Raw genomic sequence first — 16,382 nt, 5'->3', positions numbered from 1 at the left:
TTTGCAGATAACAGAAAAACTGGCAAATCTGGGTAAATCATCTGTGTTAAGGTGCCCAAAATTGAAAAGAAGCTTTCATTTGGTTGGTTACTTAGGTTTTAAAATGTGAATGAATTTTTGTACGACAACAACAAAAATAAAAAAAGGAGTGGAAAACTAGGCAGGCTCCTAAACCTGTGGGATCATTCAACACATTTTCCAGGCCACTTGACAGTGGATTACCAGGTTCTTTCAGATGTTTACAGACGTAAATTCAGTTTATTTACATTCTTCTTAATCCCTTTTTTTAAAACTGAATATAGAGGGGACCACAGCAGTAAAAAATAAGACAGTGTAAAGATGGCTCCTCTGAAGGGTCAGGCATTCAGACCTGCAGGATTTCAGCCTTCCCCAGGACATGTTCAAGCACAGGAATATTTGTCCCATGCTCCCCGTGCTCAGCTGGAGGAATTTTTCAGGATAATTTCCTCACCTAGCTAAAGCAGAGCCCAGCTCCTCCAATACCTGATCCAAAGCTTTGTGCTGCTCAAAAACTGCCCCATCTGCTGAGAGTTTGAGATCTGTCGAGGTAAATGACATTTATTTCTGGGTACACAGGGAAGAGAAAGGTGAAAAACTTCACCAGAGAGTTCTGAAGACTCCAGGAGCAGACTGGGGGCAGAAACCCCACCACAAACTCTGCCTGAGACTTGTTTTGAATATCACAGAACCTTGCACTCTGTGCTTCTGCTGCTTGAGCTGCTCTGCAGTTCTTCACAGGCCACCTCTCCACCAGCTGCCATCCCCTGGAGCCCTCAGCAAATTTTGGGGAAAGGATTTCTGGCCACAAGGAAATGGTTTAAATTTGGAGAGTTCTGTCTTACCTGTATTTTTTACCACACAGACAGAAAACAGCACTGGCTGTGCTGATTGAAACTCTTTTTACTGCTCTGCCTGGGTTCCTCCAAAGCAAAATGCTCCTGCCTTGGACAGGAAATCCATTTAAATTCACCTGGAAAGTGCTACTTGTCAAATAATTCCTCTTAAATGTTATCTATGAGATGTTTAATGCTGTGGGGGCAGAGTTAACTGCAGCTTGGAAGCCCACAGATTATCCTGGAGAGTGTGAGTAGTTAATTAAAACAGACATTTAAAAGCATCTAATTCAGATTATGACTTGAATATACTCTGTTAGTGTTAGGGGCATGAATCCCAGAGTGGTTTGGGTTAAAAGGGATTTTAAGGATCTATGGCAGGGGTATCTCCCACTGTCCCCGGCTGCTCCAACCTGGCCTTGGGCACTGCCAGGGATCCAGGGGCAGCCCCAGCTGCTCTGGGAATTCCATCCCAGCCCTGCCCACCCTGCCAGGGAACAATTCTTAATTCCCAAAATCCCATCCTGGCCCTGCCCTCCTCCACCTTAAAGCCATTCCCCCTTGTCCTATCACTCCATGTCCTTGTCCAAAGTCCCTCTCCGGACATCTCCCAGCCCGGGGGATTTCCTCTGGCTGTGTAAAATCCCCAGGCAGAAGAGTTTAACAACAATCTCTGTCCTCTGTATCCAAAAGAAGAGCAGATTATCTGGCCCTGCTGTCTCCCTGAACAACAAAAATCACAACTAATAACTAAAAGTCACCAAAACCCCAACAAACATCTTATGCCAACACCAGGCCTTTCCTTCCAAGACCAAGGGATGAATCTGTGAGGGTGGCATTGCCCCCACCTCGGGGTGGCACAGGAGGGTCACCGAGGCCTGGTGTCCCCAAGGTGCTGGCAGCACCCTCGGTGGCTCCTGCCAGGATTGGGGACACGGCCACCACCTCACCGGGATGGCAGCAGCGCCACACGGGGCTGGGAAGGTTCTGGTCCTGCTCTCAGGGCTTGGCTTTGGCAAGTCCCAGGCTCAGCTTAGCAGGGAGCCATCCAAAATTGTGGATATTCTCAGTTCAGTCAGAGAGAAAAAGAGAAAGTTTTCTGCTAAGCCTGGGAAAAAGTCTGAGAGGAATGTGAACAATCCATTATCTTGTTTTCTGTTCATATTTTTTATAGATGTGTTCTACCACACTGACCTAAGTCCAGTGCACCAATCAGGTGAAATGTTTTTACTCCAAGACCAATGGAATTAATGTTCACCATGTTCTCTATAGAAGAGAGAGGTGTTTTTGAATAAAGATCATTCTTTGCCCTCATATTGTTTATAGATACCTTCTACCACACTGACCTAAGTCCAGTGCACCAATCAGGTAAAATATTTTTACTCTAAGACCAATGGAATTAATGTTCACATTGTTGAGGTAGGATGGGAATGAAGAGACTTTGAGTTAGAAGGTGAGAGAATAGAACTCTGATTTATTTTAAAATACATCGCTCTTTATATAGAGCTTCGTGTAGACCAACTCTACTGGTCCTGAAGAGAAAACACTTCACCTATTGGTGTGCAGTGAATGATGCACAGTAGTAAAACTTAACTATAAACAGTGTGAACAACAAGAAATATAAAGAACTTTATTTAAATTCTTTTTAGCAGTTTTTCAGGCTTCTGCCTGGTTAGAAATTTTCTGTTTCTCTCTTTGACTGAATCTGAGACGGACACACAATGTTCTCTATAAAAGAGAAACGTACTTTGGAATGAATGGTCATTCTTTGCCTTCTGAAGATGGAATCTCTTCATTTCCATTCCTGCCTCAATAGCAACACAAAATCGGGGAGGAAAGGAGCCTGTCGGGCCAAAGTGGAAGTGTCTGGCTGTTATTCCCTGGGATTGCCAGGATGTATTTTTAAATATGGAGAAATGCCCAGAAATGGTCTGTTCTGTGCATCAAAAAGGCCCAAGCAGGAATATTCATGTGTGTGAATAAATAAGAATTCCTACATGGATATTCTGTTCTGCTCCTTGCTCAGCTTCTCCAGAAATGATTGAAAGTGAATGAGAAGGAGAAAATAGGAGAAAATGTTATTGTGTTGTGTCAATTGATCCGTGTTAATTGATCCAAATTTCTGGGATCAGACCTTTTGTACAGGGAATTGTGTTTGGGTTGAAAAGGACCTCAAAGATCATCTAAAGATGAGTCAGAGTAAAAATTTAACAGAGTAGGAATGTATTTAGATTTAAGTAAAATGTGCCACTTTGAGCTTACTAACATAAGTAAAATAAACTGTTTAGTCTAGTGACTGCAACACTAACAAAATTGACCCAGCTAAGAAGAAAAAATGCAAATTTCTAAGCTAAAAAGATAAAAAATAAAAACTCTTCAGACCTTAAAACAAACACAGAGTAACCCAAGAATTCTTTCTATACTCTCTAACAAAAACTAAATACAAGTGTAACTAACTATAACACAAAATCAGCAAAATTAATATACATAAACCTATTGTAAAATTATATATATATAGAAATTAGTTAAGAGTAATAAAAAATGATCAAGAGTTCTCAAGGGTACACATGCCCATTAAAGAACAATGAGTCCCCACATGCATCCAGTGCTATAATAAACATACAATTCCCTACAAATCTTCATTAGAATTGCAGAGTTTTAATTTTCCATCCGCATTTCAAAGATCCCCAGGACTGGGACAGCTTCATCCGTGGCAGTCCAAGGCCCAGCTGGATGGGGCTTGGAGCACCCTGGGATAGTGGAAGCTGTGCCTGCCCATGGAGGGGGTGGAACTGGGTGATTTTTAAGTCACTCCCCACCCAAACCATCCCATGATTTCATGGAAAGAACTGGAGCGATTAAGAGCGCAAATTACTTTGTCCTGACTTTTGCCAGGTCCATTTTCAGGGTTCACATCCCACTCCAGTTTTTCTTCAATCTCCTTTGCTTGGACAACAGCAGGAGCCAGAACCCTCAGGTGCCACCCGCTGAGATCCCAGCGTCTCCGGGATGAGGAATAAATGAGGATTGGGAAGAAGGAAGCACCCACCCACATTTTCCAGAGGCAAAAAGAGAGGAAATTGCTTTTCCAAGGCTGCCTGGGAAGCCTGGAAGGACTTCTTGCAGTGGCTGTAGCCATCCTGCCTGGCTTCCTGTTCCTACCTAAAGCTTTGACTCCATCCATCCCTTGGCTCCATCACCTTTGGAAAAGCTTCCCACGGGATATGTTCTTATCCTGCCTTTTGTTGCTGCTGCTCCTGCTGCTGTGCTTTGTGCATGAAAAGGATTTTTCCAGCCTCTTCCTCTGCCCAACGAGTTCAGTTGCAACCACAAATCCAACAAAGGTCAGAATTTCACAACCAAACTGCACCAGAGAAGAAAAACCTTGTTCAAAAGCAGGATGTTTGCCCAGATATTTGCATAGTCACTATGCAAATGACCCCAAGCATTTTGCTTAAGGAAATTCCAAATTTCCAGTATGGATTCAAAGCCACGCCGCAACCAAGGGGGGTGAAAAGGGAACAAAAGGAAGAATAATGGATAAATAGAATTGTATTCAATAATTTAATAATCCTTTCAAAAATGATGTGAATATTTAAACCTGCTGATGGGGCAGGTGTTTCCCTGAAGTATTTTGGGGATGTGAAGGCCACCCTGACTCACATCTGAGCAGCATCTTGAGCAGAAGGGAGCTCCTGCTCAGCTACAGCGACAATAATCTGGTTTTAATCTGTGCTACAGTGACAATAATCTGTTTTTAATCCGCTCTCCATCCCACTAATTGGATGTGCAGGAATCTCTTCCAGCTCCCAGTGGAGCCCTGCAAAGCCCTTTGCCTTCTCCTCCTTCTCCCCCACTTACCCTGCAGCAGCTTCAGCTCCAAAATTTCAGGGCATCACCTCTGTCTGCAGGAGGACAAAACTCAAATTTCCTCCAACCCCCATCTTGATTCAGGCTTTAATAGGATTCCCTGATTCCTAAAATTAGGATTTTTTTGTCCTAAAGAAGCTTGAGGGGGGTCTGATGGTAGCAGGAAAATCCAACAGGTGTTTCCAGCCATCTATGGGGAATACTCAACCTCTGCAATCCCATGGATTATTCCTTGGATCACCAGAGGTCACAGGCTGGATGCTGAACCTGAGAGTGGAGGTGTTCCAGCAGGATCCAGACCTGGAAATCATCCAAACCTGTTGAAACCCTGGTTTTACTGAGAATTTTAAACTTTCTGTGCTGCCAGGCACTGACCCCCAGGAGAACACTGCACTGACCTGAGGCCGTGGAGAAGCTTCCAAAATTCAACAATAAAACTGAGATTACAGGTGTGGAGTTGGAATGGAAGTGTGTGATAGCACAGGGTGGAAACTCAGAGTTGAAGGGTTTAGAATGCAGGAATAGATATAAAGCAAGATGGAGGTTTTAGGGTGGAGGCTGCTCCTTCTCCTTCTCCTCCTTCTCCATGGGTTTGGGTGGTTTTGTGCAATTGGATAAAAAAGTCCCATTGCGGGCACGGGTGGTTGGGTATTGGGTTAAAAGTGAAAATAATTGAGGTGTCATTTCTTAATTGGACAGCTGATCCTTCAAAGGCCTTGCAGAGAGAGAGATGGGCTCCATTTTGAGTTTGTTGGAGTGAAGTGCTGCAGAACTCAGGGTTTGTGAGGGTGTGGCAGAGACAAGAACTGATAAACACCTGAGTCCCAACAAGAAATTCCCTCTCACCCATTTAATCCCAACCTTGGCTAAAAAAGAGATAAAACTCAACACAGACCTTCTCCATAAAACACAGCACAGCCATGGACAGGTCCTCAGGAAAATAGTATATTAATGCATTATAGCATAGTTATAATAAAGAAATCATTCAGCCTCTGAACTGGAGTCACACATCAGCATTTCTTCCCACCAGGTTCATCTGCATTTACAATAAAAGGCTCTTCAGGCTGGTCTGCAGCTGGAGCTGGCAGCTGTAGGCACAGGCTCTGCCACCCACGACCCATCTTGGGCACAATAAACTGCATTTTGAAGAGCCACGTGGAGCCCTGCCTCTCTGATCTCAGGCTCTTACTCCATGGCTTTACCCAAAACCCACCTGCCCTGGATGTTCAGATTGTACCTCTGAGCCCAGAGCTGGTTGGAGGAGGGGTTAAATCTCCCACTTTCAGGGGATGCTGAGCACATTTCCAGGTTAAAAATGGGGATAACTGGAGGCTGGAGAGTCCCAGAGTGATGTCACCTTGGCTTGGGTGACATTCACCCAGGGAGGGACTGGGAAAGGAGCTCAGACCCTTCCTGCAGCTCCACTGAAGGTGCTACAGGGTGTGAGAGGACTCTGCAGCTTCCCCACTCTCCCAGCAGCTGGACTGGGACCTTAATCCACTTCTTTCACCTTCCCCCACTCAGACTTGAGTCCCCAAACCAGATTTTTAAACCAGGAAAATTGGATTCAAGGCCTCCCAGGTATAGCCCAGATAAAAAAGTACGGGGGTAGGATGAACATTTCTCAGGCTCAACATTCCAGCAAGGAATTTAAAAATCAGAAATAAGGAGTAACAGGCTCATGAAGATCCCTGGCAGGCTGGGATCAGCATGGGGAGAAATCAGCTCCAAGCTGGGGATGATTTTCCCCTTCCATTGCCCTAGAAAAGCTGGAAAAATAAAGATTTTCAAAGTTCAAGATTTTCTAAGAAAGTTTTCTCCAAGATTTTCAGGTTGTTCCCTTGACTTCCCTCTGCCCTCACATGAGGTATATCCCAGGGATGGAATTCCCAGGAGTCGAGGTGTTAATTAGAAATATATTCAGGAAGGTTAAACCTCTGGGGTTTTTTTGGGTTTTTTTGGTTTTTTTTTTTTTTTGGTCGTTTTTGGTTTTTTTTTTGTTTGTTTGTTTGGTTTTGGTTTTTTTTGTTTTTTTTCCCCAGCAACAGTTTTTACATCTCAAGAGGAGAATTCAGCTGCTCAGGAAAATCCTGCAGGAATTTTTGCCTTCATCTTGATGTCCTTCATGCACCTGCCCCATGAAAATACCTGTTGAACTCCCTGTCGCCCTCTGGAAGGTTCTCCAGGTCTTTGAGGAGTGGGAATTTCCCTGCTGGGAGGAAGTTTCACTCCCTGCTGCCCACACTGGGAAATGTGGAACCCCCAGCAAACAGCACTGCTGCCCCTCCACGTGTTCCCCATCACCCTGGGACGTTCCCAGTGCCATTCCCTGCCTGAAAACTCCCTGGCAGCTTTTCCTGCTGCTCACTTTCACCTGCCAGTGAAGGCCAGAAGTTGCAGTAAATAAAAACCAGCCCCTATTTTATTTAAAGCATCTGTAGAAAGAGGATCAGAGCTAATAAATTGCAGACTGATGAATGCCAGCCTTGGCTGGGGAGTTCCATTAAATCAAAGCCACAGTTTAACACTTCAAAAAAAAAAAAAATATCTGTGCTATCATGAGATGCTGTAACAAAGCATGACCCATTTTTTGATCCGTTATTTATTTTGTTACCATGGACATCTTTAACTTCCCGCTGAATCAGTTAAAGCAGGAATTTGCTTTTTCAGACATGTGAGGAGGTTTCATTCAGAATGCATTAAAGCAGAAAGTGCTGCAGGAAAGGGGAGGCTCCATCATCTTCAACTTTTCAGCTGCTGGATCTGTAAGGCTGATGTCCATCAAACTGGAAGCTGGATCCCTGGAAAGTCTGGAGAAGAGGAGGCTCAGGAGGGACCTCACTGCTGTGCACAGCTCCTGCCAGGAGGAGCAGGGAAAAAATGAGAGGAAATGGCCTCAAATTGCACCAGGGGAGGCTCAGGTTGGAGATTGGGACAGAAAATTTCCCTGGCAGAGTGGTCAGGCCTTGGGATGAGCTGCCCAGGGAGGTTTGGAGTCACTGGAATTGTCCCCGAGGAGTCTGGATGTGCCCTTGGGGACAGGGTTGGGGTGATGCTGGTGATTCCTTCCCCCATGAGGAGGAAGCCAGGTCAGGAATAATCACTGCCAGACACAGAGTAATTAACTGAGTGTCTCAAGGCCGGGTCTGAATTCTCAGGGCTGTGAACTGAGCATGAAGCAGCTCCGAAATTCTTTTTTTTTCCTGCTCTCCTCCCCAGCTACAAGACTGGATCTGCTAATGAACCATCCCATGGAACAGGAGAGGAGTAATCCACTCTGGAGCAGGGCTGGCTGCCAAGGAGTTCAAGTTGTTAAGGAAAAAATTAATTGGTGATGCTGGGGTGGCACTGGATGATCCTGAAGGGCTCTTCCCACCTTTATGATCCTGGAATTCTGTAAAAATAAAATCCTTCCAAGAGGGGCAGCTGCCTGTGACCATCACTGAGCAAGGAACCTCACAAACCTTGCCAGGAGCTCTGGGAACAGGGATTACTCTGCCCTACACTCAGAGGAAGCCTGGAATCTGTAAATTGAGTAAAAGCTTCCCACCAAACAGAATTTTACTCACGGACAACTACACCTTTATTCTTCCCCTCCAACAATCTGCAGAGAGCTAAATTTGGAAATCCTCTTTAAGGAGCAAAGGAATACAGACAGATGGATGCCTTCAGTAGTTTCCACAGCTCCAGCCTAAAGCTAAAAATCACCTGTTCGCTTTTCCTCCAGTGGTTTTCCCCTGAAGCTGAGATTTGCAACTGCTGATATCCTACAGTGAGTGACAGAATGAGGTTATTTAATTCCAGCAGCAAGGAAATTCGGTGTTTTATTACTCACCGGAGGCACGTTGTGTTCTGCTCTTGGAAGTTCATATTGCTGTGTAAATGTTACAGGAACGAGGCACTGAACATTCCTGGCCCACTGGTGGGGTCTGAGCAAACTGGGATTTACTGGAACATCCAGGGCGTGATGCCAACTTGCCCTCAGGAAAACCTGGATTACAGGAGCCCTGCAGCAGACGTGGAGAGCTTGGACAACCCCGGCACAGTTGTCTGGAAAGGAAGGAATGCTGCATAGGATGATGATTATTTTTAAGTTCTAAACCATTCCTAAAGCTGGGATTTATGAGAGTGAGGGAGGAATCTTCACCAAGACATCCTCACACTGAAAAACTCAAGTTTAAGAGAATTGCTCTGTAAATTTGCTGTGTTATTTGGGCAAGCTCTGTCTCAGCATAGACATCTCTCATTTCCCAGAGTCATGGAATTACCAGGGCTGGAAGAGACCTTCAGAACCCCCTGAGTCTCCTCCCCTTCAGACAGAACCCCAAACATCCCCTCCCAGAATGTGTTTTCCAGCCCTTTCCCCATGTAACCTAAATTTTAGGTGCCCTTTGCCAACTTCATCTTAAAATGGAGCTTGAAAAGTCTCCCACAGTTGATCTTTGCTTTCTCAGGGTTGGGATTTTTTAATTCTGCCTCCACAATTAGGCCAGGTTTAACCTCTGTGAGGAGGAAGCCAGGTCAGGAATAATCACTGTCAGACAGAGAGTAATTAACTGAGTGTCTCAAGGTTCTGAGTTCTCAGAGCTGTGAACTGAGCATGAAGCAGCTCTGAAATTCTTCAATTTTTCCTGCTACAAGACTGGATCTGCTAATGAACCATCCCATGAAACAGGAGAGGAGTAATCCACTCTGGAGCAGGGCTGGCTGCCAAGGAGTTCAAGTTATTAAGGAAAAAATCAAGTGGTGCAGCCCTTCGGGCTGTGAATGTGCCAAAACGACAGCAACAACCCCAATCTGTTCTCATGGCCCAGAATATGAACCAGACACGAAGAACTTTCATTAAAAAGCCACATTTTCTGCACGGAGTTTTCCCCGGAGAGAGCGACGTTCCTCGCGTCGTCAGCGGGATGGATTTTACACTTCATTAAATGCCTTGATCTTTTCAGCACGTTAGGCTGGGACACGACAGCTTAATCGTGAGTTTGGCTGGATTAATGATTAAAACAAGGCTTTGTGCACGTGGGTCTCTGCAGGTGACCACAAACTCCTTCACCAGGCCTCGAAAAGTGAAATATTCCATGTTCCTGCCACAGGAGTTGGTTTAAAATAGGTGGGTTTGCACTTTTTTAGCTGCAGGGTCACAGAGGAACTTTTAAAAGCCTCGAAATTCTCTTGTGGTGCTCTCCAGGGTGGGAATCAGCCCTACAGTGGGATCCTCGGAGCTCCATGAGCTGATGTTGGAGTGATGGGGGAGAAGGAGAGCAAAGCTTGAGACATTCCCAGCTGCTCCCAGAAGAACCTCATGGATTTCAACAATTCCCAAGGCCAGGGGCTGCTCCCTGACACTCGCCTGGACCGAACCATCCTTGGAATGTGGTTTCCATCTGGATGTTCCAGTGAAATAAAGATGTAGGGAAAGCTGAAGGCTCTCAGTGCTGGGAAGCACCTCAGGCTCAGGGGTTAGGCAAGGAAGGTTTCATTTCACCCAATTTCATCTTTTTAAAGCAAGAGCTGTAGGCCCAAATCACTCCCTGGACTTCCCAGACTGAAGGGTGGGATGGGGATTCCCAATCTCCATGCTGGGGTTCCCAATTCAAGAAAAGTGTGGATCTGTAGGAATGAGTCCAGGATGAGCAGAGGGTTGGAGCCCCTCTGGAGCCAGGCTGGGAGAGCTGGGAATGTTCAACCTGGAGAGGAGAAGCTCCAGGGAGAGCTCAGAGCCCTGCCAGGGCCTGGAGGGGCTCCAGGAGAGCTGCAGAGGGACTGGGGACAAGGATGGAGGGACAGGAGCCAGGGAATGGCTCCCACTGCCACAGGGCAGGGCTGGGTGGGAGATTGGGAATTGGGAATTGTTCCCTGGCAGGGTGGGCAGGGCTGGGATGGAATTCCCAGATTTCCCTGGATCCCTGGCAGTGCCCAAGGCCAGGTTGGACACTGGGGCTGGAGCAGCCTGGGACAGTGGGAGGTGTCCATAAGGTCCCTCCCAACCCAAATCATTCCAGGATTTCATGACACTGCCCAGATGAATGAAACTGAACTATAATTACGAATATTTAGATATTTTTGAAATCTTTTTTCCAACAGGGAAAGGCCTCTCTGTATTTCCCTTCCACAACTTAGGCAGAAATGGTTGCCCAGTACATAGCAGCACTAGAATTTCTTCAATTTTAATATTAATAAATCAGGGAATCACAGGAAGGAGGGTGCTGACTCCTCTTTTAGGAAATGTGACTGTTTATCCCTCTTTTTTTCTTTTTTCCCAAGCAGGGATTTAGGCATCAAATAAATAAAAGGTCATAAAGCAAATGGCAGGAGAGATGGGGAGAGAAGAGAGAGGAAACCTTGGGAGTAAAACACAAAACTTCAGCTTGTGACCTGAATTATGGAATTATGGGATATCCTGAGTTAGAAGGGACCCACCACGATCACTGAATTCCAACTGGATCAGCTGGGCTCAAACAAGCAGCAAATTTTTCCCCGTTTCATAGGATTTTCTCCTATTTTTTGCCAGCTTTTGGAGCTCCAAAACACAACATGTAAAAAATAAAACTAAATCAGCTGTAATTCCTGGCAATACTCCCAGGACTTTAATCCAGGAGTGGTAATTCAGTAGGAATTCTGAAGGTTTTAATGTGTTCAAGGAAACTGTTGGAATATCCTCTAAAATGAAGGATCTACTCTCTGGTGATCTGGGAAGCAGGAGGAGCAAACCCAGCACAAAAACCTTTGTGTTTTTTGGCTTTTTTCCCCAACTCTTCATCCCTTTTAATGCATTTCGGGACCGTCATTCCCGTCACTTCAACCTCCTCGTTTTTTTCCACTTGGAATTCTCTGAAAGCCTTTTGTTTGGGATCATAACTGGGCACTGAGATCAGAATGCCACAAAGCCCTGGTGGAGCCAGCCAGGACCGAGCACCTGCTCCGAGACGTTTCCTGCGTGGGCGGCCGAATTCGGGGACGCTTCAAATCCCGCTTACGGAAAATTCCCAACTTCCAGCGGGGGTTAAAACGGGATAACAGCACCTCCATTCTCAGCCCTGCTGGTTTTTGGTGTAAAAGCAGCTCAGTTTTGTGGGATTTGGGGAAGAAGAGCAAGAATCTGGTCCTAAGTCTTTAGTTCAGCCACGTTTCGTCGTCGCTCGCTCCAAGTGATGTTCCCATCCCAGGGTCATGTTGGAAATAAAAGGGAATAACTGTGGCAGTAATTCTGAAATATTTTTCACATCTCATTTTATTATTATTATTGATATTATTATTATTATCATTATTATTATTAATAATATTAATATAATGTTTATATAAATACAAATATAAATATAAATATAAATATAAATATAAATATAAATATAAATATAAATATAAATATAAATATAAATATAAATATAAATATAAATATAAATATAAATACTGGGCCATTATATTTGAAATCCATGCATTTTTCTGTTATCTCCATACAAAAAAAAAAAAAAAGAGAATAAAACACTTTAAATTGCCACAGATAATTTTTATAATCTATAGAAAATCCTTCATATTTACACCAAAATTCCCTATTAAAAAAATTTCCAACCTACTCAAAAAATACTGGAATGAAGGCGTGGAAGAAGTGCAGGAATTTAGCCCCTAAGTAGCAAAAATAGGCCAAAAATCATTGCTCCTAAACTGTGGGCAGTGTGATGGATGGGGAAAAAAATCAAGGCTTGGAATTTTTCCAAGGAAAATTGCAGAGATTCCTCAGCAGGAGGCCAAAGTTCAGCCTGGGAGGAAATTGGAGCTCCTGATGGCTGAGGGAAGCACAGAAAATGCATCAAAATAATCAATGGCAAAAGGATTTCATGGGTTATCCTTGACTTTGGGATAAATGCAGGATATTCTCTTTAATCTCAAAGATAAATGTGTGGCCAAGTGGTTCCAGTGTTGTCATAACCAAATGGACGGAAGAGAAAGGAACAGGGATGAAATTCTACTTAAAGATCAGGACTTTGACAGGCAGTCATGAGGATTTTCCTGGAAAAAGGAGGAAAGCTGAGAAGAAAATTCCCTTCCAACTAAACCAGTGAGGCTGTCTTGATGGGATCATGGAATCATGGAATGCTTTGGGTTGGGAGGGACCTTAATAAAGAACTTCCATTCCTACCCCTGCCATGGCAGGGACACCTCCCACTGTGCCAGGCTGCTCCAACCTGGCCTTGGGCACTGCCAGGGATCCAGGGGAATCTGGGAATTCCATCCCAGCCCTGCCCACCCTGCCAGGGAACAATTCCCAATCTCCCACCCAGCCCTGCCCTCTGGCAGTGGGAGCCATTCCCTGGCTCCTGTCCTTCCATCCTTGTCCCCAGTCCCTCTGCAGCTCTCCTGGAGCCCCTCCAGGCCCTGGCAGGGCTCTGAGCTCTCCCTGGAGCTTCTCCTCTCCAGGTTGAACATTCCCAGCTCTCCCAGCCTGGCTCCAGAGCAGAAGTTTGGAAGGACAGGAATTCTCCAAGAGGGATTGGACACAAAATGAGCACACACAGAAGCTTGTTGAGTTCAAGAGGAAAAAGAGCCAATTTTATTTCTGACCTCGCAATATATAGAATTCCAAAAGTGCCAGTGGATTGGAGGATGGAATTGCCACCTCTCCAACCACACTGGTCAAACCAACAGCCCATCAATTCTCTCCTCCCACAAAGAACACAAAACAATCATTATTTACAGGAACAGTGTGTGAGAATGCCAGTAGAAATATGTAAATATCAGAAGGCATAGAAAACTGTGGCAAGCACATTTCTCTCTCTCTCAGGATTTTTTCATAGAGGTGCACAGAAAGAAATGAAAGAGAAAACAATTTCTATTTCTGCTCCTTGTTTTCCCATGTGGGATGTGTTTGGAGAATTGTTTCCCTGGGGTGTTGCTTGGTTGGATTCTGGTGAGGATTGTTTGAGCCTGGTGGCCAATCCAACCCACCTGGGGCTGGACTCAGAGAGGGTCATGAGTTGGGAGTAAGTTAGAGTTAGAACAAGTAGGTTTGTAGTTTTAGTATCTTTCTTTATGTAGTATATTAATGTATTTTAGCATAATTATAACAAAAAAAAAAATTCAGCCTTCAGTCAGACATCATCATCTCTTCCTATCAGGTTTGCCTGCATTCACAACAGAAAGCTTTTAAAACAACTTTAAAACTTTCAAAATAATTACAAAGGAAAACTAATGACTTTTAAAAATCAGGGCAACAGACATCACCGATGCTCCTGCCCTCAGGGATGATGGTGCTGCTGGAATCAGCTGGGATTGGATGATCCTAAAGCTCTCTTCCCTCCTTGATGGTGACTCCACCACCTCCCTGGGCCAATCCTTCCCATGCCTGACCACTCTTCCAGGCACATTTTTTGCCAAATATCCAATCTGAACTTGCCCTGGTTCAACTTTGCATGAGCTCTCTTTGACCCTGCTCTCACCCTGCCCTTTTCCACAAAAAAATCTCGTCTCCTCAAGCTCTGAAAACAAATTGAAAAAAATTTTTAAAAAAGATTAAAAATGTTGCTAGAGCAAATATGAGTCACATCCCATGATCTCCAAAGAGTTGGGTGAGGCAAACACCCCAGGAGAAGGGGTGGGATTTTAAGGAAGGTCCTGGGTTGTGTTTGAATACGATGAGACATTTTTAGCACATTAAAAAGTCACCCTGGGTGGGGGGAAAAATATGGAAAAATTTTAAAATAAAACTCTACTGGTGAACTAGTGAACTTGTGTTCCCACTATGAAATAGGCAGGCTCTGGAATTTGCCTGCTGACCAATCCATCAGTCTCCTTACTCCATGGAAAACCAGAAAAAGAGAATTTCTCACCTATTAAAGCAGCAGTGCCACCCACCCCAGGGATGATGTCATCCCACATTCCTCCTTAAAAATTCCTTTCATTCCAGGCCTCTGCTCTGGAGCCAGCCTGGGAGAGCTGGGAATGTTCAACCTGGAGAGGAGAAGCTCCAGGGAGAGCTCAGAGCCCTGCCAGGGCCTGGAGGGGCTCCAGGAGAGCTGCAGAGGGACTGGGGACAAGGATGGAGGGACAGGACACAGGGAATGGCTTCAAAGTAGGATTTGATGGAATATTGGGAAGCAATTTTTCCTTGGGAAGGTGGGAAGGGGCTGGGATGGAATTCCCAGAGCAGCTGTGGCTGCCCCTGGATCCCTGGCAGTGCCCAAGGCCAGGTTGGACACTGGGGCTGGAGCAGCCTGGGATGGTGGAAGGTGTCCTGGCCCATGGGATGGGACGAGCTTTAGGTCTTTTTGAAGTGCCCCTGTCACCATAATTCACCTTTAAATTTGAATTTTGCAACTATTTTGAAAGGAAAAAATCCTACCCCTGGCTCTTCTAATGGAAAGAAAGTTTGGGTTGTTTGGGAATTTTCATTGGATGTGTTCATGTTCCTCCAAATCATTTATTTTCACCTGGCTTTATGGACAGCTTAATTTTCTGATGAATGAATAGTGAATGAATAATTTTCTGGAATGGTTTGGGCTGGGAGAGATCTTAAAGATGATCCCATTCCACCCCTGCCATGGCAGGGACACCTCCCACCATCCCAGGCTGCTCCAGTCTCCATCCAGCCTGGCCTTGGGCACTGCCAGGGATCCAGGGGCAGCACCCACCTCCCTGGGAAGCCTGTTCCTGGTCTTGTGAATCATTTGAGTTCTCTGTGTATAAAAATGGCTCAAACTCCTGCTCTGCCAAATAAAAATCAGTCAAATCCAAAGGCCTGGCCAGTCAGAAACCTCCCAGGTCTGAGATTCATTCCGTGATTAGACATAGGTGAGGCAAAAAAACCCCAAGAGAGGCATTTTCAGAGCGTTAGAAGATTTTATTTCTGCACTTCTGAAGTAAAACTCCCGAGTCTTCATCTCTTGTTATTTAAAGAGCTTTTTTTGTTGTTCTCTTAACGGTTGAGTTTTCCTTTGTTTCCTACTACAAAGTGCAAGGAACCTGAAAGGAAGCATCCCAAACATTTCAGTTGGGACACATCCAAACTCAAACCCTCTGCTCTTTGATTTGTCAGGAGCGGAGACATTTCCATTTATTTTTTTCTAGTCCTTTTTGTTCCCACTTTTTATCAAAACTCCATCCCCCAGCTCCTCGTTCCATCCCCAGGCAGGTGTGAATTGCTGCACCAGCACAGATTTAGGCAGTTCCTGGGAGCTGTGCCCTCAAACGAACAGGTTTAGAGTGATATAAAACACAATCAAATGAAAATAAATTAAAACTAATATTAAAATAAAAATACCAGCCATGGGGTTTGGCTTTTTTACCAAGAGGCAGAGTTCCATAGAACTCTTGTTTTTTCCTCCTTTTTGGATCAGGTTTGGGCATGAAGTTGCAAACTTTTTTTTCCTTGGTTTCATACTTATTTATTTATTTATTTTTATAATAATTGGACCACACAGCCTCCTGTCAGCAGAGCTTTTACTGTCACCCTTCAACATCTTGGCCCCTTTGTGTCCAGTTCACACGTTCAGGCACTTTATGAAATTGGTGCCCGAGAAGATTCATTTAATAAATTGAGATTCCCAGCAGTGGCTTTCCATTCCAGGAAAAAAAAAAAAAAAAAAGGATTAAATCACTCTGTGACATTTCCAACTGGGAAAGAAAAATCCATGAATTCCCTGTTTTCTGTCTTCTGTGACTTCT

At 44.7% G+C, this 16,382-nt stretch overlaps 1 long non-coding RNA gene across 1 annotated transcript in view; it reads left to right on the top strand.

Moving 5' to 3' along the window:
* The first annotated feature begins 6,766 nt into the window (after positions 1-6,766).
* The window catches only part of LOC146768850 (uncharacterized), a 49,477-nt gene continuing 39,861 nt past the window's right edge, over positions 6,767-16,382 (top strand). Inside the window, exon 1 of the long non-coding RNA XR_014950102.1 lies at positions 6,767-7,712. This is a non-coding gene — a long non-coding RNA (uncharacterized LOC146768850). The remainder of the gene's footprint in view (positions 7,713-16,382) is intronic.

This window comes from Lonchura striata, chromosome 1 (assembly GCF_050655825.1).
Source record: "Lonchura striata isolate lonStrDom1 chromosome 1, ASM5065582v1, whole genome shotgun sequence".
Lineage (NCBI taxonomy): Eukaryota > Metazoa > Chordata > Aves > Passeriformes > Estrildidae > Lonchura > Lonchura striata.
The sequence above is the reverse complement of the archived record's forward strand: the minus strand, read 5'-3'. Positions and strand labels throughout refer to the sequence as shown.